The sequence below is a fragment of the Podarcis filfolensis genome, assembly GCF_964270895.1.
Source record: "Podarcis filfolensis genome assembly, chromosome: 11".
In the NCBI taxonomy this organism is placed as follows: Eukaryota; Metazoa; Chordata; class Lepidosauria; order Squamata; family Lacertidae; genus Podarcis; species Podarcis filfolensis.
The window spans coordinates 46,652,362-46,679,368 of record NC_139613.1 but is presented as its reverse complement, the minus strand read 5'-3'; positions in this window follow the sequence as shown (position 1 = coordinate 46,679,368).

The following is a 27,007-nucleotide window of genomic DNA, read 5'->3' as shown; positions in this document are numbered from 1 at the left end:
CCTCAAAATAATTTCTCCTGCGTATTCACCGTCTTACCTTAATGGCATATGTTAATTTATCATCAGTAGCTATATCCCACACCTCTTTAAACCATTCTTCCATTTTATATTCTGCTTGCCCCTTCCACTTCCTAGCTATAACAATTCGTGCAGCTGTCAATACATTTGTGAGCAAGTCCTTCATAGCCTGTGAACCTTCCACCCCATCGTAAATTGATAATGACGCTACATCTGGACTTTCGGTCAGCTTTAACCTAGTGATTTCTGTTATCTCCTTAAACACCCTTTGCCAGAAAAATTGTACATATTTACTCCCCCACCACATGTGAACATAATTTCCTGGCATCCCCTCCAGTATAACACCGAATATCCCTTGTTTATTTAATTTAATCTGACTGGTATTAAATACCACCTCCAAATTTATTTATAATAATTTTCTTTTATTCTTATAGACTACATTTTCAATGTAAATTTCCCCCCCCCCCAGCTTTGACTATCTATCTGCCCTACCAATGGCTATCCTGGCTGGGGCTGATGGTAGCCAGAGTCCAAAAAGATCTGGAGGGGACTACATTGGCTGCTGCTGCTGTATTCGTATGCCAGGCCCCATGGGAACTGCTGTGACCCCCCCCCCCAATGTTGATATGTATGGTTCACACCTGATAGTCACCCTATGGGAATCAGCTGTGTTTGTGTGTGTGTTTAGAGAAACTTGTGCTACTGACAAGCAATACAAGGGCATCACTTCTTTCAGTTTTACAGCATGCAGTATGCTTAAAGAAAATGTTATGAAAATGATGTATAGGTGGTATTTAACACCAGTTGAATTGGCCAAAATGTATAGAACAAAAAATGAATGTTGGAAGTGTAAGGATAAGAAAGCTGCCTTTTACCATATGTGGTGGACATGTAAAGAGGTAAAAGCTCCTGGGAAGTGATATATAATGAGTTAAAGAAAATGTTTCAAAACACTTTTGTTAAAAAACCAGAAGCTTTTTTACTGGGTATAGTGGGTAGAGAGATACCAAGACAAGATAAAAAATTGTTCCTATATGCAACAACTGTGGCAAGAATTTTGTTAGTCCAAAGATGGAAACAGCAGGAGCTACCAACAAAAAGAAGAGTGGCAGATGAAGTTTATGGACTTTGCAGCGCTTGCGAAACTGACAGGAAGAATCTGGAACCAGTGAGATCAAGCATTCCAAAAGGACTGGAACAAAATTATATTATATCTGAAAGACAACTGCAAGCAATTAACATCATTAGCAGGGTTATTTGAAGATTTGTAACTTGAAATTGCTACCTATTCAGGTTGAACAATGTAAAATTTTAGGTAATGATATAACAAGGATAGGAAACGAAGTGAAATGTAAAGATGTAAAGTCAAATTTTGTAAACCATCAGGTGGGAGGGAATGAAGTTGTTAGGCTCAGTTGAGCCAAAGAGATAATATAAGAGGGTATGATGTTACATAATGTGATTATATGTAAAACCAATAAAAATTATTTACAAGTGCATCACTTGTTTCAACTTTAAGGTGAGAGAGGCTCAGATGGATTGGTTAAGACATACATCACAAGTGGGTGAACACCATCCTTTTGTCTGAACTACGTGGGCAAGCTCTAGAGATGAAGTGACTTTCTGGCTCTTTTGAAGCCAAGGAAGAGACATCCTTGTGATGTGAAACGAATTAAATACATGATAATGAATAACCATGAAACACTTTCTGTCCCAAGGCTACATCAACACAAAATTTATGTATTACATCTGTTTATATAGGAGCACTCATATCGTCAATAATACCTTGTGTAACTATTACAGTATTCACCCCAGATGCATACAGTACAATCTGCCGTTCATTTTATGGTTCAATAGCCAGTTTTATGGCTCAGCATTTAATGTTTTCATAACACAGGTTGTTTTGTTTTGGGGTATTTAAAGAAGTCTTCAAGAATGACTTCACCTAGGTCAAAGTATATTGTTTATTGATATATTTCATTCTGTTCTGGATAAAGGAAGTGAGAATTTTTACATTGCAGAGTTATATGTCATGTTTGGGAAATTTATAAAGCTAGAAAAAGAAAAACACAAGTCTTCCAATATGAATAGGAGAGGGGAAACTGAAGAATGGTGCATGTTTTCAGATAGTAGAAACACCAGTTATTCATATATCCAATCTGAATCTAATGTCTCAGTTCACCATTATTTTTTAGTGCAACATCCATGTAAGTATGTGGAAATGCTTCAGTCTGCCCAGGTTCTGAATATCTGTTTTACATGGGCCTCGGATAATTTGATTTAAAACATTGCTCTACATAAGGGAAGGGCAATAAAATCAGAGATGTGAATTGTAAATATGAAGGTGAGCAGATGATATCAATCTTAGAAGAACCAATGAGAAAAAAAGGATCCTGAGGTACTTTTGTCTTTATTGGCAAGAGGGAATACTCCACATTTCATGACTGAGGTATCCTACATGCAGTTCGTGCTCGAAGCAGAAATTCTGTCAACAAAAACTGTGACTTATTGAGTCACCTAGCAATACATTTCTTTAAATGCACTTATATTGTCTACAGAAATAGATCTAAAACTGTAAATTTCCCCACCAACCCATGAGACTTTAAGGAGCGAATTCATGTTTCCACCGTGCTTGTGTCAATTAAAATTTATTCTCCCTTTCAATTTCAGCCAGGCATATTAGAGCTATGGCATCAGGCTGCACAAATCCTTACCTGGGCAGTGGCAATCTTTGGATGCTGGAGGACTGCACCTCTGAACCTCCCTTCCACCAGGCACACACCATAACCAGTGCTAGATGCACACCTGAGACCTGTGGGCACAAAAGCTTAATAAAACGCACCTCTCTTTTCTGAGTAGGAAAAATTATACAAATTGAGCAATGACATACATAGCTGTCTGTGTACAGCAACTGCATCACACATTACATCATTTTTGTTTGTAGGGGTTTTCCAATTGAAGTGCAGAGTGTTTGAGGACCGGGGCTTTCACAGGGAAACCAAAATCCTTGCTTAGTAAGCTATTGTACTACCAACCTTAACTGTATGCTTGTGAAGCATGGACCACTTCTAAACGCCATCTCCTTGTAAGATTCCATTAATGGTGTCTTGGGAAATTTTACACATCACTTGGGAAGACAGGAGAACTAATGCCAGTGTACTGGAAGAAGCAAAGATCCCGAGTGCTGAAGCAATGATTCTTCAACATCAGCTTCGTTGGACTGGTCATGTTGTGCGGATGCCTGATTATCGTCTTCCAAAGCAACTACTCCATTCTGAACTTAAGAATGGAAAGTGTAATGCTGGTGGTCAACAAAAGAGGTTTAAAGAGTGTCTCAAGGCAAATTTTAAAAAATGTAGTATAAATACCAACAAGTGGGAAACACTGGCCTGCGAGCGCTCCAATTGGAGAACAGCCTTTACCAAAGGTGTCGTGGACTTTGAAGACACTCAAACTCAGGACGCAAGGGGGAAATGTGCTAAGAGGAAGGCACACTTGGCAAATCCACACCGTGATCAACTCCTTTTTTTTTTTTTAAATAAATTTTTATTGGAGTTTTACAAAAGAGAAAATTAAAGATTCACAGAATAAAAAAAAGACCACAGATAAAAATAGACATTACAAAAAAGAAAACACACAAAATACACAAAAAACAGCTAATTAAGAAAAAAAAGAAATTTGAAAAAAGAAATAAAACAAGTCCATTTTTCTCAATATCCTCAAATTCATATGCTTGTATCCTTGACCTCCTCACACCTCCCCCCTTTTGTGTTCCCTTTTACATACTTAATTCAGCAAATTCTTACCCTTTTTCAAATATCTTAACTTTGTGCCATAACATATTAAACCTCAATATTTTCAACCATTTATCAATACATTTTTTTACATAATCTTATTAACTTTTGTCTCTAGTTACCACTTATTACCAATCCAAGCATAATTTTAACATTCATTAATTTTACAGTATTTCTGAAGATAGTCTTTAAATTTCTTCCAGTCTTCTTCCACCAACTCTTCTCCCAGGTCTCGGATTCTGCCAGTCATTTCCGCCAATTCCATATAGTCCATCAGCTTCATCTGCCACTCTGGTAGTATAAATACCAACAAGTGGGAAACACTGGCCTGCGAGCGCTCCAATTGGAGAACAGCCTTTACCAAAGGTGTCGTGGACTTTGAAGACACTCAAACTCAGGACGCAAGGGGGAAATGTGCTAAGAGGAAGCCACACTTGGCAAATCCACACCGTGATCAACTCCTGCTCAGAAACCAATGTCCCCACTGTGGAAGGACATGTGGATCCAGAACTGGCCTCCACATTCACTTACAATCTCATTGTTAAAACTGTGTTTACGGAAGACAATCTTACTCAGTTACAAGTGATCGCAGAAGAAGAAGAAGAAGAAGAAGAAGAAGAAGAAGAAGAAGAAGAAGAAGAAGAAGAAGAAATGAAATGAAATAAAATAAAAAGTACCCACTCCCTGACAACCATTGCACATGCACAGATGATAGCTTAGATAGATAGATAAACTTTATTCGCATTAGCCAACGGCCATAGCAACATAAAACAAGCAATATATACAATTAAAAAGACAACAATGGGTAAAAAGGGCAATCAAATGACCAAGATTATCGTTCAGATAGTGGCCCTTAATCTCACTGCCCCCTCGATAAACCTAGCAACCTTTGCTGTTGTCTGATCATTTTGATCTGATAAAAGAAAGAACAATGTGGCCGCAGATGGGCGGCCTGGGATGATAAGTAAGAGTGGGGTAACAATCTCATTCCTCAGATCTTTATAAAGGGGACAGGACGGGAGAACATGAGCCACTGTTTCCAAATTGGCATATTCTTAAATTTACTTCAGAAAATTAACATATACATTAAATTGTGCTGGCGTCCTGGAACAGGGGAGATTCTGTAGTATGGCTCAAGTAATGAGCATAGCATGGAGGAGTTAGTCATAGCTTACAGAGAAGTACGGGGGGGGGGAATGGGACTAAAGAAATAATAATTCATTTTAGATCAAATAGTTAATATAAGTTACCCAATGACGGTAAAGGCTTGCAGGCAGCAGGTTCCACAAACTCAACAAAAGTCAAGGGATTAGCATTGATTCATAGGAGGTAACGAGGAATGTGCTAAAAGATTTCTACAAACAACATGCTGGGATTTGTAGGTCCTTACTTTTTAGCACATAATTGCTGTCAAAGCCCTGAAGGGATGACCTTGTGAAGTTTGTTTCCTCCGTGTAGGGCATGTCTTTGGTTTACAAAAAGCATTTCTCCCAGAGGTTAATTTTGCCAGCAGAATATAGAATATTATCTTCATCACCTATCTCCCATTTCATGCAAAGATCAAAAGACAAGAAGCCTATGGAAGTATAAAATTGTTGTAACCAACACTGAAGTGGGAAATGGGATTAGCATTTGTAAACATGCAGGCTCTTTAAAGTTTTGTTTTTCCACATGCCTAAATGGATCACACTGGATATTTTAGAGAACATCACACTACCTGGAATTTTCTGAAAATGTTATTTAAGATTGATGTGGTTTGGGTGATACGTGGTTTCAAAACTGTTGAGGGGGTGGGTTACGTGAATAGGTTGGATACACTGGTACTCAATCCCAGTTGCATTCGATTCTTGGATTTCTTCATTGATTTATATCAGCAGTTTTCACTTTTGTTCCTCAGCACATTTGCATAGCTTCTTAGTGTGACCCAGGACCTATCCAGAAAATGAGATAATTATTTACCTTCTGTTTTCTATCTATGTGTCGCTTCTTACATTTTTGTTTCTTCCCTCCCCCCCCCAAAAAAAAAACTTTTCTTTCTCTTTTTTAGCTTTGAAAACCTTTGGGTTTCCTCAAGCTGAAACCTTCCAAAATGCATGATGCCATTATGGCTACAGAAGGACTGGTAAAGGTAAAGGGACCCCTGACCGTTAGGTCCAGTCGCGGACGACTCTGGGGTTGCGGCGCTCATCTCTCTTTACTGGCCGAGGGAGCCGGTGTACAGCTTCCGGGTCATGTGGCGAACCAGAGCAGCGCACGGAAACGCCGTTTACCTTCCCGCCGGAGCGGTACCTATTTATCTACTTGCACTTCGTGCTTTCGAACTGCTAGGTTGGCAGGAGCAGGGACCGAGCAATGGGAGCTCACCCTGTCGTGGGAATTCAAATCACCGACCTTCTGATCGGCAAGCTCTAGGTTCTGAGGTTTAACCCACAGCGCCACCCGCGTCCCGCGTCACCCCTGAAAGATGCAAATAGAAGGAATTATTACTTTTATTTCTGTTTATATGAGTCATAGAATAAATGTGTTGCTTTTCCCCGCTGTACAGTGGTACCTCAGATTACGTATGCTTCAGGTTACAGACTCCGCTAACCCAGAAATAGTACCTCGGGTTAAGAAGTTTGCTTCAGGATGAGAACAGAAATCGTGCTCCAGTGGCGCGGCAGCAGCAGGAGGCCCCATTAGCTAAAGTGGTGCTTCAGGTTAAGAACAGTTTCAGGTTAAGAACGGACCTCCGGAATGAAATAAGTACTTAACCCGAGGTACCACTGTATTTGTTTATCTTCTCTGTATTTATCTTCTCCCAGCTGCCTGACCCCATTCACTTCCTTAAGTACTGTGTGTGTGTGTGTGTGTGTGTGTGTGTGTGTGTGTGTGTGTGGTGATTTGGGTAACTACAACTTTATAAGGGAAGACTATACAGAGAGTCTTGCTATTTGTCGTCCTTTCCTTGGGCTGGGCTCAGCATGCCCAGCCTGTGAGGAATGTGACCAACTCAGCTGGGTCCCAACTCTTGAAATAAACTGCCCTGCCCCATTCACGACTCAGCTGTTCATTATTAGCAGCTGTTATACTTAGCCTAAATGACACCTATAGGGGAACACATGGGGAGATAAAGACAGAGGTACTTCTTTTTCTCTCTCTTTTTTTGCAGAAAGAAGCTGGCAACAGAGAGGGGATGGGGGTTTATTTTTGTTTCTCTCTTTAAAGCCTACATTGACATTTGAAAGAGAACTATGATTTAAATAGCTCCCTGTCTCTGGCTTGAAAGACTACAATTAGTCCATTGTAAAAGTAATGATATGTTTCATTTATTTTCATGTGTTATTTTAATAGAACATTTGGAGAGGAGGGATTTCACTCTGGAAAACTACAGGATACAGCTGAAAAGCTGTGCGGCAATGGCAGCGATCTGAGAACATTTAAGAAACATCTGTGATGTTTAATTCTGGTAACAATGGAACTAATGGCTCCATTTTGCTTCTCATGGAATGCACATGCCTGCATTCCAAAAAGCCTCAAGGATTCTCAAGCACACACACAACACCCCTTTACCTTCTTTTTGCTTCTAAATGCCTCCTGTCAAAATAGAAACACCTACAGTCAGTGGATGGGCATATTTTAGAACTGCTTCGGGAAAAGATGCAAAATAGCTTGTCTCTTCCTATATTTTTTAAGGTGTTCTGATTAAGCCTCTCACATACTTACTGAATAGCAGCTCACCCATAGCCCATTCAAATACAGCTAGCTATGTGCGCATAGGACTTCTCCACTCAGTTGGAAGCCCTAATTGGCCAGGACTCCCTGATTGGTTGGGATGCACGAATGTCAAATGAGGGACCACCATGGAGCTTGGTGAGTGAGGGACTGGCTGGTAGGTGTGATCCTTCACCCATGTTACACTCATGAGCAGTTCATATGTATTCAGATCACTTGAGATCTGAATCTAGCTGGAAAACAAGAATAGACTCTTTGTAAAAATGTGTAGTGTCACAAATACAAGTTGTTGTTTTTTTGAGCCTAATATGATAATAGCTTCCAAACCCCACTAGCCAACTGAGGCCCTCGTCAGTTACAATTTTAAAACTCTGCTAGATTTCCCTAAAAGAAGAAACATTGGAAGAAAGCAATGGTTTGCTATCAGCTGCTGGACTGTCTAACTTTGTTCAAAAGTGAGGCTTTATTATTATTACTGCTACATTTCCCCCTCCTTCAGAGGGAGCGTAAACCCGCCGAAGAGCAGAGATACATGCTCCAATAGTGATCGCTACTAGCGGATATTGAAAGCAAATAACTATGTAAGCAGTAGGAGGAAAGCAATATAGTTCTGTAATTTCCCACCCTTAAAGGTGCCTGGTTATGCAGATAGATCTGATGACTTGGACTCATGGTTCTGAGTGCTTTTTCTCCCTATATTAAAAAAACTGGCAGTACATGCATGATTACTCAGGCTGCCTACATGCCACACATTTAAAGCACATCTCCCCTCCTCCCAGTAAAAAGTACTGGTATATTCTCCTCCCAATAAAAGTACTGGTAAGTGCAGTTTACTCCTCCCAGAGCTACAATTCCCAGCACCCATAACAGTTCCCACTTTACACTTGTGGTATGTATGCAGCCAATGGTATTCTACAGGTTTACTCCCAGAGAGGTGTGAATAGGATGGCATTCAGAGAACTGGTGGAGGAAGGAGGGTGGTGAGGGCGGTGTGCCCCAGGTGTCATCCCTGAGGGAGGTGACATTGCCGCAACACGCCCCTCAGACGCTCACCCCACCCCACAGGCAGCTCACCCCGCCCCCTGAGTGCACAATATGTGTGCTCCGGGTGCCAGAGTTTTCCTCCTTTAAGCCAACGTCTCCTCCATACAAGATGCCTATCACTGTTGTGTGTACTGTTGCGCATGACTAGCACATGCATCTTTGTTGCCATGTGTAGACATGGCAGGAAACCCAACTGGCGATGAAACAAAAAGTTATGATATATGAACAGAATAAGTCTACACCAGTGTTGTTCGACCAGAATTCCCATCATTCCTGACCATTGGCCACGCACACTTGGTCTGATGCGAATCCTGTGTCCCATCTTCCCGATCTCAGTTCCACACAGAAGCGATATCTGTGCAAGAAGCTTCTTTTGTGTACAGCAATCCCGAGTTATTTTACATTAAAGAATTTCCAACAAAGAGCTCTTCCACTTTCACTGGACGGGGCAAATAATGCAATAGTTATTTTTGCTCTGCAAAAAGATGTAGCAGCTGGCCATTTCTCACAGCAGATTAATATAAACTCTATTACAGTTTTGTCTGGCAAAGGAACAATAAAAGCTTATGTCTCACAATTTTCCTTACCCTTAATTTATTTTTAAGTTTATCCACCTCCCTTTGCCAGGTTTCGTTCTTGACCTGAAGGTAACCTTTAGACAAATGTGCGTGCCCAGATAGCTTTGAAACATGATCTGCATTTTCTTTGGTGTTGGGAAATGTAAATCAGGACACTGGGTGAGTAACAGCTTGGCTTTGTGTCATGAAATGCAGTTCTGAGCAATGACAGGGTCAGGTTTTCTGCTGCTAGCTAACAAGACTAGAATAGGCAGCCTGCAAGCCTATACCTGCAGTGTCTTTCAGAGGAGAGTGTATCAGGAGCACTTTTGTGTGTGTGTGTGTAAATTGGCATTTACTGAACTTAATACTAGATTGTCGTTGTTGTTGAAAAGGGATGCTTCAAAAAAAATTCTGTGCAAAATAGTCTTACTTAAAGTGAAAATGTTGCAGCTGCACACTGAACAGCGCCCTTGAAACATTGTTTACTATAAAAGATTGGAAAAAACAGCTGTTATAATTGGGAGATCTAAGATGCAAATAATAAAAGGCACCTCAAAGTTCATCTAGCCCAACCCACTGCAAATGGAGTAAATCAACTCCTACGGCATCCCTGCTCAGTGACCATTCTGCCTCTGCTTAAAACCTTCTAATGATGAAAAGTCCCCTGTTGCACAGTTCAGGTTCATCTCATGTGCACTTGAAAAGCAACTGCCTGTCCCCCACCCCACCACCCTCAGACAGGAAGGTTTGAACTCGTCAATCAATAATCGTAATTATGTGTTTCATTAATCCAGTATTGCAGCACAGAAAGCCATTCCCTTCTAATGCGAATTTGCACTCTGTGAGAAAAGAGCAAATCAGCAAAACGACGATGATTTAACCTGCACATTTGCTTTCAGATTGTCTTCAAATGAGCAAGACTGACTGCAAAGGAGGACACAAATCCTATATTTTTGATGGTTATACTAAGAAAGACTTTTGGCAGTGTTGAAAAAGCTGGACCTGCTGAGATAATCTCTTCTGCACAGCTTTCATAAGCGAAGATGCCCAATTTTCCCTTGCAACTGGTACTCAGCCTCCCATCTGGGAGACAGGCTTATTGAATTCAACGGAACTTATTTCTCAGTAAATACACATAGGAGTGTGTATAAAGTTGACTCTCTAGAGATGCAGATATTTTATTTTGGAGGAACACAGAATCCCTATATTTCACTGAGCAGATTCTCCTGGTAAATCCATGTTGCTTGATTATGGTCGGGTCATACAATCACAGTTTGCGATTTCTCCTTTCATGAACTCCAAGAAAGGACTTACCTTCTTTCCAGCAAGACCCATTGGCAGCTACTGGCAGGAACATTTGAATTAAGCTTGTTTCCAGATTGGCTACACTATTCTAAAAAGTGTATCTTTACATTCCATTCAGAATTGTGAATCTCCCAGGTTCTGACACTAACTAAATAACGTGGTCAGTCCTCAACCCACTGATCCTCTTTCTTTTCCTTCTTTGTAGCTAAACACCTACCTATTAAATGGTAGTGTAAGATTTAGTTACCCTTCCCTCCCCAATCGAATACAGAAAAATCCCAAACCAAAGCAAAACGCTGCAATCCCTTTCAACTTTCCCACAACCATTCAAGTGCAAATTTTTAATAAAGTCCAAAGTGGAAGATGGATAGTTTTGAATTGGTCATTAAAACATTTCCATTTCCAATGTAATTATCTGTTTAACATATTAGTTCCACCTGGCAGGCTGAGGTTTCAGTCGGCATATGAAATATCCAGCATGTCAGTCTTGGCATTCCCTTCTTCACTGGAAGTTTGACAACATTAATGGCGCCATATCTGGAATGACTAATGAGGGAAGCATGTAATAATTGGATAAGATTCATTTCCTTATTCAACCTCAAAAGTCGCCTCTTTAGCAATTCATATTCTGCGGGAAGGCTGGATGTCAAATGGATATGTACCAACACCATGTATCCATAAAGGTGTCGAAAGAGTCTTCTGTTACAGGTGTTGGTAGTGGTTGTAAGCTAAATTTTCATTATAGTTTTGCATTGCTTGTCATAGGAACTTCTAGGCAAAAAAACAATCATGTTTAACTATCAGTTTGCCCATGACACACAGATACCGCAGTTTGGGTTTCGATCCTGATCTAAAATTAAAATGAATAAAGGAACATTTGCATCTAGGCCCTGTTCCTTGACTGAGAAAATTAGCTGCTCTATTCAGTTTATTTCTTAAACTGCGCAGTACAGCAGAATAAAGGCACAAAATTCATCAGAATGCCAAAAGAGTTCAGTTACACAGTACATAGAAAGCACTTCGGCTACATTATTTGCACAGTTTCTGCAGGGAGTTGTGAAAGGTCTTAAATTTAACATGCTTGGCCTACTTCCACCTGGCCTTAGTTCAAACCCATTGCCTGGCTGCTTACTGGATACAGAGTGGGAAATCAGTCATTATATTAAGAACTGATGGCAAATTATTCCAGTTCACTTTATTTTTCAGCTGGTCTGTTTTTAATCTGGAAGGAGACCAAATTGAAAATTTCTGAGGTTCGACAAGTGGGACCTTAATTCTCTGCTTCAGACTAAACACATTTGCTAGTTTCCAAAGCAGATAGAGTCTTTATTGTTTGAGGAGCTGTTGCTACGGAAGACCCATGACATCACCAGCGTCTTTTATATTCTTTTTTCTCTTTAATAGTAGACAATAGCTTCAGCTAAGTCCTTCAGCTGCAAAGATTGGTATTTTAGCACTGCTCAAGGTTCCATAAATTTGTATCAGCTTTGAGTGAATTGAAAGATTCTTTCCCATGAATAAAATACATCTTTGGGAGAGAGAGGAAAAAACTGGCCTGACTTTGCATACTGTTCTTTTTACTCCAGATTTATTGTCTTTCATTTTTATGCTTCGGTGCCTTTGCAGGAGTTGATTCACTATTATGGATATACTTAGAAGAAAAAAGAGCATCTCTTGCATGAAGTTTCTTCTCTTAAAAAATGGGTTTTTAAAGCAGGGTGACGAATTTGTTCTGGCAATCTGGCTCTGGTGACATGCAGGTTAGTTGGACACAACAAATAGGGCTCCAGATATTAATTCAGGCATAGAATCATAGAACTGGACAGTTGTAAGGTACAGTGAGGGTCATCTAGTCCAACCCCACTGCAATGCAGGAATCTTTTGCCCAGTTGGCTTGAACCCATGGTCCTGAGTTTAAGAGTGGGTGGAGACTTCCTTTGACAGCCAAAGGAGCATGCTTAGGAATGGTCAGTGGACTCTTAGTTTGTTTTTTTTAGTTTTATAAATTTTTATTAAGCTTTTCCTTTACAAATAAATCCGTACAACCATGTTTACAAATTTCCTGCTTTTTGAACTTCCACCAGCACATCCCTCAATCATCCATTTTTCTTATCTTCACGCATTTTCTATATGATATTGCCAATTTAATATTATCTTTCCATCTCTGTTTCTTTTTTACAATATACCTTATACTATCACAAAGCCTCCTTAAAACCCACTAGCGTTGTCTGTTCATCACAGAGAGTTTTCAGATAATCCGTGAACTTTCCCCAGTCCTCGATGAATTTGTGATCTTTCTGATATCTGATTTTTCCAGTCATTTTATCCAATTCTGCATAGTCCATAAGTTTCATTCTCCACTCATTCAAGGTCGGTAGTTCCTCTTGTTTCCATTTTTGGGCCATTAATATTCTTGCCGCTGTTACTGCATACTGAAAAAGTTTGTGATCACTTCTATTTATCTCTCTTCCTGTTATTCCTAACAAAAAGGCTTCTGGTTTTTTTACAAACGTGTATTTAAACATCTTTTTCAACTCATTATATATCATTTCCCAGAAACCCTTTACCCTCTTACATTCCCACCACATATGAAAAAATGATCCTTCTTTTTCTTTACATTTCCAACACTTGTTGCATGTTTTGAACATTTTTGCTAACTTTACGGGTGTAATATACCATCTGTATACCATTTTCATAATATTCTCCTTTAATGCCATACATGCAGTAAATGGTCAGTGGACTCTTAGGGAGTCCACTGACCATTCCATGTGTTTTACATGCATAAGCCTGTCTTTTCCTGTATATCTCCCTTGCAGGCTCTGGGCAACTGCTCTTTGAAAATAATATTTTCATATAAAACGATCCCCCTGACTAACTCTGAAACCTATTACTGTTTGGCATCTCGACTTAGAAATTGGGTGACTTATTGCATAGGACTAACCCGCAAATCTGCAGTCCTTTTCTAAGAGTGGCCAGATGTCCTACTTTACATAAATCATTCTTCTGGTGGAAGAAGAAGAAGAAGAAGAAGAAGAAGAAGAAGAAGAGGAGGAGGAGGAGGAGGAGGAGGAGAAGGAGGTGTTTGGACTTGATACTCCACCTTTCACTCCCCTTAAGGAGTCTCAAAGCGGCTAACAATCTCCTTTCCCTTCCTCCCCCACAACAAACACTCTGTGACGTGAGTGAGGCTGAGAGACTTCAGAGAAGTGTGACTGGCCCAAGGTCACCCAGCAGCTGTATGTGGAGGAGCGGGGAAGTGAATCCGGTTCACCAGATTACAAGTCCACCACTCTTAATCACTACACCATCGCTGGCTGGCTGGCTGTTTCTATGAAGAGATTGCCTGCATGAAAGGCTGTCTGGTCTAAGACCTGTTTAAAGATTAAAAGAGCCAGAAGAAGAAAAGAGTAGGGGTCTTGAAGTTACACTTCAGTTCACATAAGGAGAGCATGCTGGATTTGGGCACCACAACTGAAGAAGGATGTTGACAAGCTGGAACGTGTGCAGAGGAAGGCAACCAAGATGATCAAGGGTCTGGAAACCAAGCCTGATGAGGAACAGTTGAGGGAGCTGGGTACGTTTAGCCTGGAAAAGAGGAGAGTGAGAGGAGACATGAGAGCCATCTTCAAATATCTCAAGGGCTGTCACATGGAAGAGGAAACAAGCTTGTTTTCTCCTGCTCCGGAGGGTAGGACTTGAACCAATGGCTTCAAGTTACAAGAAAGGATATTCCGAGTAGATTCCAGATAAACATCAGGAAGAACTTTCTGATAGCAAGAACTGTTGGAGAGTGGAATGATCTCCCTTGTGAGGTTGTGGATTCTCCTTCCTTGGACGTTTTTAAGCAGAGGTTGGATGGTCATCTGCCATGGATGCTGTAGCTGAGATTCCTGCATTGCAGAGGAGTTGGACTAGATAACCCTTGGGGTCTCTTCCAACTCTGCAGTTCTATGATTCTATGTCCAAGCCAATGCTCATCTAGTCATAGAATCATAGAAGTCATAGAATAAAAAAGTTTTCTTTATGTAGTTGTAAAAAATGTATTGTGTGTACTTATAGCCCATTCTTCACCAAATGGTCCCAGGGCCAGTTACAAAAATATAATAGTCAAAACAGGTACAACTGTTCATTAAAATCCAAAAATAAAACCACAGAGCAAATAGTTGTAGTTGTTACGAAAAAGGAGCAATGCTGCTGAGTGCTCCAGATGGCTGGAAAGCCAAACAGGATGTTGATGTTTTGGGACTGTACCGTGGGAAGCAGGGACAGTCTATTATGTGCTCTGAGCACCGGATGTTAGCTCAGAGTGGCACATGACCCTGTACTGGAAGTACATGGGTGGAGTTATTCTCTCTCTGCAGCTGGGTATCAGAGGGTACAGACATGTTTCTCTGTACTGCTGAAAGACAGAAATAAAGACATGTAGATATATTTCTGTCTGTCTCTTTCCCCCCCCCCCCCCCGGGAATGGAGGAGGGGGAGGAGTGGTGTGTTCTTCTTCACGTTGAGGAGAATCGCCGATTGGAGACCTCCCTTGATCTTGCCGGGAGTCGCAGACAGGAGGTCACAAGGATTCAAGCCGGGCACCTGGAGGGTGGCCAAATTCCTCTGACTGACAAGGCTTGATAATCAACATATGGTAGCAGACGCTGCTGGTTATCTGATCCATGGGAATCAGCATGAGAGGTGAGAGGTTGATGGATCGTGTGCCATCCTCTGCACCAAGGAAAGAAGATAACGTCTGCATTGCAGCCAAAAGCTGAACAGACGGAAGGACACCAAGAGGGGGTGTTTTCCAAGCAACGGAGCCCCAAAAAGGTATGCTGAATATCGGGCTAAAAGTGTGAATGCAGAATGATTTATTCTCTGGTTCACGAGAGAGCTGCGTTTGGAAAAACAAGCTCTGAAAGAAAGGCTTGCATACCAGAAATTCCTGTGGTGAGATAAGGATTCCCGTCCCGGGGAAGGTTGCTAAGCAACGACAGTCAGGGCAGTGGAAAACTACTGACACCTGGGGCTGGCTCAGTCAGAGCCGGGAAAGCGAAAGTTGTTTTGACTTTCAGACAGCTTGGAGATTGCCTGCCTGAGAGGCAGAAAAACAGCTCAAAGGAGCTTTTGGATTTTAACTAGCTCGAGAGTGGAGAGCTGAGGCTTGGATTCAAAATGGATGCCAAGGACAGGGGGAGGGAAGAACGGAGTTCTAATTCCCCCACTGATGTTGCTACTGGAGAGAATGCTGTAGCTTTGAACGTTGTCCGATGCTACAATTGCGGACAGGCTGGGCATCTTCAGCGGAGCTGCAAGAAGCCACGCCAGCCGAAAGGAGCGAAGGGCCGCTCAGCAAAGCCTGAGGCGTCAGGCAAAGGTCATACCAAGCCTATGGTGGAACCTGCAAGGGCTTTGATGGCGAAAGGAACCACGCCAGATGTTGGGAACGCGTTTATTATCGACACTGCAGCGACGGTTCATATGTCCCCACACAGAGGACTCTTTTCATCGTTTAAGAAGCAAAGCTTCGCTGTTACACAGGCCAACGGTCAGGAGCTGGAAGCGACCGGAAAAGGGACTGTCTATCTTAAGAGTCTGAACTTGACAATAAACAATGTTTACTTGGTTCCTGAACTGAAGTTCAATCTGCTGAGTGTTTCGCAGATTGCAAAGAAAGGACTGAGACTGTCCTATGATGATAAGAGCTGCGAGATCTTCAAAGATGGAGAGTTATATCTTTCTGCCAGACAGAAAGATGGACTGTATTTGTTGACTTTTGACCAAAGTGATTACATGGAATGTAATTCTGAGTCTAACATGATTTCTCTTGCAGGTGTGACCAAAACGAGCGCCAAGAAGGTGGCCAGGGTCGACAGAGCGTTTCAGCGGGTGTATGCTGATGTGATTGGTCCTCTAGAACCATCTAGAGGCAATGCAAGATTTTATCTTGTGTGTGTGGATCTTTTCTCTAACTATGTCTGGGTTTATGTGTTGAGAAAGCCACAGGAAGCCTTGGAGAGGTTTCAGGAGTTTTGTGACAAGGTTAAGAGTATGCATGATGCTAACATTGATTGTCTATTCACAGATGAGAAGCAGATTTTTCTTTTACAGGATTTCCAGAGGTTCCTGCAGAAGAAGGGGATTAGACACAAGATTGCTGTTTCAGCGGAAGCGTGGAACAGGGGTGTCTGTGTACGGGTGAACAGAGAATTGCAAAAGGGGATGGAAGCGCAATTGCTTAGTTCACATCTGCCACATGAGTACTGGGCCGAGTCTCTAATGTCGTTCTGTTATACGAAGATGAGAAAGGTTTCAAAAGAGTTGGGAAGTTCTCCTTTTGAGAAACTGTTCCACAGAAAACCTTCTGTTGCCCATTTCAAGGTTTTTGGGTCTCATGTGAGAACAGAAGCTCCAGGTGGAGTAAAGAATGCCAGAGGCATTTTTGTGGGGTATGAAAAGGGTCTCTACAGAGTAATTTTGTCTGAATCTGGTCAGGTGATTCTCACAAAATTTCTAGAGAGTGCTCCTGAACAGGAGAGAGTGATAGTACACACATTTCCCACAGAGGACGATTCAGATGATGATGATGATTTCACAGAGTACAGTGGTACTGAGAGTGACAGTGATAGCTCAGAGAGCTCTGTTGTCACAGTCATTGAGAGGAAATCTCACACAATGGATAGACCTTCACAGGTGAAGGTTGAACCACTGTTTACTGTTGGAACTGGTTCTCCAAAGAGTCCTGAGACTGGACCAGTGAGCAGAGAGGATCAGCACCTCATACGTAGGTCTGAGAGAGTTACAAAGGGTCAACCACCTAAGAGGTACTCAAAAGAGTTTGCTAACTTAGCTGTTGCATGTGTTGCTGTTGTAAACAACCGAGGACAGGTTGGAGCTGTGTCTAAGTCAGAGACAAAGACACAACAGAGAGTTGCTAGCCAAGGGAATGCAGCTGCACTCATTCCTTGGAAGCCAGACAACCAGAGAGGTACACTGGGGAAACCAGTGGCGGGTAGTTCCAAGGGTGGAACTGAAACAACAGGGGAGTGTTATGTGTATAACAACTGTTTGTTTTCTTCTCTGGATCACGCTATGCATGCCGCAACACGCATTGATTCTTTTGGGGGAGGTTGTTACGAAAAAGGAGCAATGCTGCTGAGTGCTCCAGATGGCTGGAAAGCCAAACAGGATGTTGATGTTTTGGGACTGTACCGTGGGAAGCAGGGACAGTCTATTATGTGCTCTGAGCACCGGATGTTAGCTCAGAGTGGCACATGACCCTGTACTGGAAGTACATGGGTGGAGTTATTCTCTCTCTGCAGCTGGGTATCAGAGGGTACAGACATGTTTCTCTGTACTGCTGAAAGACAGAAATAAAGACATGTAGATATATTTCTGTCTGTCTCTTTCCCCCCCCCCCTGGGAATGGAGGAGGGGGAGGAGTGGTGTGTTCTTCTTCACGTTGAGGAGAATCGCCGATTGGAGACCTCCCTTGATCTTGCCGGGAGTCGCAGACAGGAGGTCACAAGGATTCAAGCCGGGCACCTGGAGGGTGGCCAAATTCCTCTGACTGACAAGGCTTGAATCAACAGTAGTGTGTGTGCATGCACGCGCATGTGTGTGCAGTAATTGTGGTCTTCTTGTTTTCTTTTTTCGGTTTCTCTTTATCTCTCATGATTTCAGCCAAATAACTCAAGGTGTTAATGTTACTGTTGATTATTTTCATACTAGAATGTATGTGCGGCTGTGCTTAACATGAAGCGCATTCAGAAGTAAATTATTGTATTTGACCTTCGTAATATAATTACATTTGTATAGCCAGGATTAATGAGCCAATTATTTTTGACAAGATAACAGGCACATAACATTGTTTGCTTTTCTTTGCTGTTTTGTATTGCTAACAAACGAGAGGCATCCCCCGTGCTAGTTTTGGATTTGATTGGCTTTTATATCTATGATCTGTTCTTGGGAAATTAGCAACAATTTGGGAGTTCACGGCTATATTGAGAAGGATAAAAATGTAGGAAATGCCCATAGTAGAGGGCTTTATCACAGGAAAGATACAAACACTATCTGTTAAGAATCAGGATCTAACTTTAAAAAGTTTTAAAAGAGTTCCCAAATTTAGTCTTTTTCACTTTTTCCACGTATGCAGAAATTAAAGGCAAGCCTAGATATGATGTTATTCATACGGTTGCATGTTGCCTCTGTCTACAAGTGGCACAAGATCCCAGACATTCCAGGTGCTTATGCAGGGTTCAGTTTCCTTGGAATGAGAGGAGGAGGAGGAGGAGGAGGAGGAGGAGGAGAAGAAGAAGAAGAAGAAGAGGAGGAGGAGGAGGAGGAGGAGGAGGAGGAGGGAGAGAAGAGTTTGGACTTGATATCCTGCCTTTCACTTCCCTTAAAGAGTCTCAAAGCGGCCAACAATCTCTTTTCCCTTCCTCCCCCACAACAAACACTCTGTGAGGTGAGGGGGGCTGAGAGACTTTAAAGAAGTATGACTAGCCCAAGGTCACCCAGCAGTTGCATGTGGAGGAGCAGGGAAGCGAACCCGGTTCCCCAGATTACGAGTCCACCGCTCTTAACCACTACACCATGCTGGCGTAGTAACAGTAGAGACTGTGGAGACTGTGGTGTCTTTATAATATATGGTTTCTTTGCACATATCTACAAACTGAGCCTATGTCTTTCTTCTCTGGTGATCACTCGTAGCCGAGTAAGATTGTCTTCCATAAACACGATGGGTTTTTGGAATACGCCTATGCATGAATTTCTTTTATGTGTGTAGATCAGTGCACGCTGGCCAACTCACAGTCTTCGCAGTAAGGCTCTATTCTGATGGCAAATACCTCCCATCAGCATCTGTATGTTGTTTCTGCAATCTTCTTACATGCCATATTCAAGATGTTTTGCATCTTTGGACCTGACCATCATGACTGCTCAGGTTTCCATATTGTGGCTGATTTTTTTTCTGTATTGCTCAGCTGACGAAATCTGCTACTTCCATCCATGTGGAGGTATTCAATCACAAAAATGGCACTCCCTTGTGAACACAGACTGGTTGTAAGCCTGGAAGTAGCCCCACATGGTTCCAAGCCAGTCTGCAAACCTTCCTCAAGATTCACCATGCAATTGATTCAGGGCGTCTTCATAGCTGTCAACTTTTCCCTTTTCTTGCGAGGAATCCTATTCAGAATAAGGGAATTTCCCTCACAAAAATGGAAACGTATGACAGCTAGGAGAACAAGGAGTTAAAATGCAAACTGCTTTCTTGTCACATTTTTTTGCATATTGCACACCTATTTGTTCTAAGGGCTTTCCCAAAAGGCAGCAGCTGCCAAATCCAACCTAAATTAAGCCATTGTCTGTTCTTAAAGCCACTGACAAATAGACATCGGGAACAAAAGAAGAAACTCTCTCATACTTTTCTCTTTGTGTTCGACAATAGCTGTAACATTTAAAGATCATACACACAGCTTTTATCCGAACAAGGAAAAGGTTTGATGAGCTGAATTGATATTTCAGCTGGCTTAATTCACCTTTCAAATAAAAGCTTTTTGAAACCATATTCTTCAAAAGATCAGGAATGTACATAGGGGTTGGGAAGGGAGCAAGTAAAAGGGGGATAAGAGAGAAAAATAGAATGATATCTACTTAGCCGAACAGCAAGAAGAGTTTGGAACACACACCAATGACTGTGGGGTGTGGGTATATATTAGCCAGTGTGGTGTTAGTGGTTAGAGTGTTGGACTAGGACCTGGGAAACCAGGGTTCAAATCCCTACTCAGCCAGGTAAGTATACATTTCATGCATTTGACCACTAACCGTGCAATCCTAGACATGTCAACTCAGAAGTTATGTTGGTTTCACTTGGGATTACATCCAGTTTGGGATGTCTCATGTGAGCAATTCATAAATTAAATATCATCATCATCGTCATCATCATCATCATCATCATCATCATCCAGTTAATCTTCTTCTTCTTTGGCGATCACTCGTAGCCAAGTAAGATTGTCTTTGTGGCGTTCGTACAGAGCCCCTGGTCGTTTCATGGACTATTCACCTGTACACCACTGCTTTATTCTTCCGCTGCCACCAACCAGGTTTCTTCTAGTGAAATACTGAGTCTCAGTCAGGTTGTAAAGTCAACAATGAAGATTAAAGTTTATTAAAGAACAAACAAGTTTTAAATATGTTAAATATGAACGGTTTCTCAAAAGCGCACCCTTAACTAGATGTGGCACTATCTCACACTCTCACACTCTTCTCTCTCAGTTCTATCCCTGTCTCTCACTCTAACTGTCACAACCACTATGCTCAACTTTTTCTGCCTCTGTCTGACCCTCACTCCTCTATCTCCCCATGGTAAACCCCAGGGCCGAGCCTCAAAATCAGGTAGGCTCCACCTCTGAACTTTCTCATTGGTCAATCTACATTAACCATTTTCATCCTCCCTTGTACAGACATAATCACAAGGAATGGGCAAATGCCACATCCTTCCATGAACACGGTCTTAACAGTGAGTCCATAAGTGACTGTGGAGGCCAATTCTGGATCCACACATCCTTCCACAGTGGGGACCCAGGTTTCTGGGCAGGAGTTGATCACGGTGAGGCCTTCCTCTTAGCATGTTTCTCCCTTTCATCCTGAGTTTGAGCATCTTCAAAGTCCATGACACATTTGTTAAAGACTGTTCTCCAGTCGGAGTGCTCGCAGGCCAGTGTTTCCCAGTTGTCGGTGTTTATACAACCCAGTTAAGTGAGTAAAGGATTGCAGCCTAGGGGAATGAGTATTAGAACTGCAGCCATTTTGAACTTGGACTTCCAGTAGCAGCTGGCAGGGTGGTGTTGCTCACTTGAGTTCCTAACATGGTGATCACTACTGGTAACAGAGAGGGAGTGGGGTGAGGTAGGAAGCAGGTTGGCGCGGTGTAGTTGTGCTGCCAATCCACCACTCCGGCTGCTGTGTGCTGCAGAGGGAGAAGTGGATTGGGCCCACCCCTCACAGTTATTGACAGTGACCTCTTGAAGCCAGGTGAGCAAGGTCACTCCACCTCACTGGCCACTACTTAGACAAATATCATAGACAACACACATTCCCTGTGCTTTCTTTTTGCGGAGAAAAATATCTGTAGGCCCTGAATAAAACCACGACTCACCATCTGATGGTGTCAGTCCAGCTTCAGCCACTTTGTTTCCCATTTTCATCTGCTTCATATTGGATGAATGACTAACAGATCCACCCCGTTGATTTTGCTTTCACAGTAAGCCACTCCAGCTAAAGAGGAGCTCAGCCAGTGCCAACTTCTCTCCGGCATCATCTGTGAGCTGAGCCAGCCAAGCCAAGCAGCTGAGGACAGACATATCTAATGATCTGCATCAGGGATTATACCTGCCCTTTTAGGCTTCATTGAATCAGCCCACACAAACTGCGTGTTTAAAAATGAAGTAGCAAATCTGGAATGGTGCATGTATCAAAAAGTGTCCTTTGTGGGATAGAAAATGTAGCACCCCACTGTAAAAACCGAATCTTTTGCATTTTGTACCAAAAGCACAAGGGAGCTATACCAAAATCATATATGTGGCTATATCATTTCTTCATGTTAATAACCTCCTGCAGGGACGCCACCTAAAGTGGGCTCTGGGTGCCTGAGCACCCACAAAAAATTGTTTTGGGAGCTCAGTACCCACACTGCACATTATTTATTTATTTATTTTTGCAAAATCTCAACAACAAAAATGAAGTTTCTGAGCTATTTTTAAGGGAAATCGCCAAAAAAGACACTGCCGACAGGGGTTACCATACATCCAGATTTTCCCAGACATTTCAGCAATTTCCACCCGGACACTGTTTCCAACAGCCAGTTGCCAGCTAGATCCGGGAAATTCCGGACATATGACAACCATAACTAAGCCTAACTAAACGGGTAATATCTGCATGTCAAAGCTGTTGACAGAGTCCTAGAACCAGGGCCAATAAACATCAGTGCCCACCAACATTCCAGCAACAACTCTACTTCCCTGCCATTTTCAAGGAGAGTCAGGTGGCATTACAGCAGTTGCCCTTGAAGTTATGGCTATGGTTGTTGGGCACACACGTCCAGCCACTCTAGCATCTCACTTTTAAAGGAGTGTTTACTGTGAGGGAGATGTGAATAAATGTTTCCAAATAAAATTATTTGCATAAGTGTAGCAAATATTCCATTGGGATATTTTTGCCAAAAAATAAGGACAGCAACAGGGTCTCCCTCAAGCCTTTCATCTTCAGGACGTTGTAACTGTGGTCTGCCAGGATTCATAGCCACTGGTTTCAGGCCAGAACAAAGTGGGCTCTGAGGCATAGGGAGCAGTAGGAGGAATGCTCTAGGAGGCTAAGGTAAACAAGGACCCACAGCCCAGGTGGGGCTCACTAGCTTGGGGAGGAGGTGAGGATCACATGCCTCGTCAAGCCCACATACTGCGATCAACATGCAATCAAGATAAAAAGTGTTGGTCTGTCCTAGGCCAGTTGCCCCCCCCCCCCGACATCCTGTTACACAAAGGGTAATTTCCCAGTGTGAAACTTCTCTCCTTGAGGCCTGCATGCATGCCGTCGTAGATCAAATGCCTTCAAAGCAGTTGTTTAGAAATTTTCCAGTTCATTTCCTGCTGATAGAGTTTCTCAAACTCTGTGCAATGGCACACATCCAAAGGGAATGGTTGCTGGTTGCTTCAGGGCTTCTGAGCCTGTTTGGAGTCCACTCTGTGTGCATAGTCCAGGTTTCGTTTCATTGTTTTCATACCTGGGTGGCCATTTGCATTGGGAAGGCTTTCCAAAAACTGGTAAAGGGACTCAGAATGAAATCTAAACCGGAGGCACATTGCCCAAAGCACAATATATTTGTATCCGAATCAGAACGCAAACATCCCCATGTGTATGGGTTTGTATAATTGTCTTTGCTTACTTGATACACCTCTAGAATATGCCAACTATTACTATTTAAAAACAACAACAACAACAACAATTTTTAAGCCTGCTAGCCATTATTAAAGGTTGTCTTATCTGTGTGCACCCAAGTATATAGTCATCTAGCTCAATATTGTCTACACTGAGTATTGCCCCATGCTGGGCAAAAGATTCTTGCATTGCAGGGGGCTGGATTAGATGACCCTCATGACCCCTTTCAACTCTATGATTCTATTATTCAGTGGCTGGCAGTGACTCGCCAGGATTTCAGGCAGCCCTTATTTACAGAAGCCAGAGATTGATCCTGGGTCCTGGTGTGTGTGAAACAGATGCTCTCTCACTTAACCGTGACCCATGAACACACAAGCAACTCTTTTGGAAGTGCCACACTCCACAGAGGTTCATTGGAAATTTAAAAGTGCCATTTAGCATTTTCACCATGGTGCAGAGGAGGTAAGGGCGTTAGCTACATTTTGGCACTAATGTAAACATAACTGATCTCATTCTGAAATAAATTGGTGTAAGCAGAGGGCTTGCTGATCAGAAGTTCGACGCTTCAAATCCCCTTGACGGGGTGAGCTCCCGTTGCTCTGTCCCAGCTCCTGCTAACCTAGCAGTTCAAAATCACGCCGGTGCAAGTAGATGAACAAGTACCACTGTGGCGGGAAGGTAGACAGCGTTTCCTCGCATTCTGGTTTCCTTCATGGTGTTTCATTGTGCCAGAAGCGGTTTAGTCATGCTGGCCACATGACTCAGAAAGTGGTCTGTGGACAAACGCCAGCTCCCTCGGCCTGAAAGCGAGATAAGTGCCACAACCCCATAGTCGCCTTTGACTGGACTTAACTGTCCAGGGGTCCTTTACCTTTTACATGCTGGAAACCAGTGGCTGAAATGATCCTCTGTACCTGTAAGATAGCACAAATCTAAGATGTAACTATATGTTGCACAGTAAGAAAACTGTAGTTTGGCCCATAGCCAATGAGGCCCCCAGACTCATAGTTTTCTTTCTTTCAAAAAAAGGAGTTAGTTGGACTCCTAGATAAAAGTTACAAAACAAAATGTGCAGGCAAATCTTAATCTCTTGAGCCATTTCTGATTAACAAATGACTAGGAATCTCTGTGGTCCTAAAGAGCTGTCCTTTCCTCTTCCTTCATTTGAGATCAGGTGCTGTCAGAATCGGAGGGTCATGAAGCCAGCTGGTTCAGCCCCAGCTGGAGCGTCTCCCTCTCAGCCTTGCCGCTGGGGAGATCCATCAACCTCTGCTCCGACATACATCAGTGACTCAAGCTTGCAGACTTAGCACACTTTACTCAGCAGTGTAAACTGCACAACAGAAGAGCCTTGAGGCTGTAGACACATACTAAACTACGCATTTATTATACATAAATCAGGACAAAGAAAACATGGCATCTCTCCTTGCCGTCTTCTCAGAGAGAGACTAAAAACAAAAGCAATACAGAGCGGAAGTTCCACTCACACCAGCAATCTGTTCTGGAATGTAAACAGACATGTGACATGCAACAATCCACATATCTGCAGCAAAAGGTGGAATAGAATCCCAACAGGTACTCCCTATAAGTTATTTTCTGCAGATTCTGCAGCGGAGTTCCCAGTCTACCTACAGTACACTAAGACCAGAAAATTCTGTTGGTATCTCTGTACTAGAGCCATGAGGCAAAGTAAGGATCTTACAAGGGCAGCAGATCCCAATGTGGATCTTTACTCCCCACTTCTTCCTGATGCTGATCTTCATCCACCCCTTCTTTCCTGGTGCGGAGGGGGGGCACCGTCAAGTGGTTCACCTCAAGTGCCAAAATGGGCTGACCCTGCCCTGTGCACACCATCAAAAGAAAATTCGAGGAAATGTCTATTAACATAGATAATATAGTCCAGTTATATCCCCAAATCTCAACAATACTTTCAAAAACAATTAAGAGATTATGAATGAGTCTTTCTGGATGTAATAGGACCTTTATATTCTCATTGCATTTAATGGAATACTGCCCGAACACAGACTAGAGACACCCCTTCCTAGGAGCCCCATAAGCCTCTATCCCAGTGAAGATTCATTTACATTGTGAAACACGATTTCTGCTTTGCAATAGTTAACTTCAAGATGTTCCTCTGCTTATGCCTAACAAAATGGTTAAACAGATAAATTCGCTAACAAAGAACTAGATGCATGTCAAACAAATGGAATGCTGTGTGCAGAGGAGTTGAAAACCCGTGCAGATTAAAGAACAAATAACCTTTCCTCGACTTGAGGAATGTTCTGTTTGTCATCCAAAGGCAAAAACTATCTAGCACAAGCTTTGATCATGTGTAATAGATTCTTTCTGACTGGTTGTCAACCTGAAAATTAAAATGCCACATTGGGGGGGAAGCTCACAAGCAGCTGTAGTAAAGAAAGATTAATCATTTGCTCCAACTAATGAAGACATCATCATCCATGTAAATCAAACCAATCCAAGATCATTATCAGCTGAATTTTCATTAGAAATCAAAATGCCTTTATCCACCCATGTAAAATACTAGCATGCAAATGACGGTATCGGCTCTGCCTCACAATTCTGTCTCCAGCAGCAATAATAATCCTGAAACTATCAGATAAACAGGCTTTGCTCATTTTATGAGGCAATACTGAGACAGAAAATGAAAAAAGTGCTACATTCATGAATGCTAAGTTATTCAGATATTTAAATTAATTACATAGTTACAGAATGATTGCTTCCTTTTATCCCCAACCCAAGTAAAAGTTGGGGGGAGGGGGAGCAGATCAAGAAACACAGCTGAGTTTTTATTAATTCCCATCTTCCCCCTACAATTAAACTTTAATCAGTTTCCAAGATTTGGGCCCTGTCCAACCCAATTGCTATGTTTAAATCTCTGATTTCAAAACGATACATACTGTACTTTTCCATGTATAAGACTAGGTGTTTTTACTTAAAAATAGGGGGGTATTATACACGGGGGCAATCTCCCCCCAGTTTCTTAATTTTGAGTCCCCCAAAATTGGGGGTGTCTTATACACGGGGCGTATTATACATGGAAAAATACAGTAAATTACTGAGAGCACAGGGCTTGGAGTGAGAGGTGTTTTTGAGCAAAGGAAAATGAATATATCTTGCAATGTTAGTAGAGGACTATATATACACTATCAACTTGACCTTTGAAGCACTACACCTAGGGAGAAAGGATTTGCCTTCTCAATCCCTTATGCATATATAAGTATTTTCTTAAAAGATTAAATATCTATGTGCAACCCTAAACAGTCCTATGCTTATCACCGCTGCTTGTTTAGAGATCATTTTCCACTGGAAAGACTCCGAGGGATCATCTCTGACAGGGAAAGGGAAAGTTTGGGATCTCTGAGCATCGAGCACAACACAGAAGGGTTGGCAGAGACTAAACTGGCAGAGAGCCAGTGTGGTGTAGTGGTTAAGAGTGGTGGACTCCTAATCTGGGGAACCGGGTTCGCGTCTCCGCTCCTCCACCTGCAGCTGCTGGGTGACCTTGGGCCAGTCACACTTCGCTGAAGCCTCTCAGCCCCACTCACCTCACAGAGTGTTTGTTGTGGGGGAGGAAGGGAAAGGAGATTGTTAGCCGCTTTGAGACTCCTTCGGAAAGTGATAAAGCGG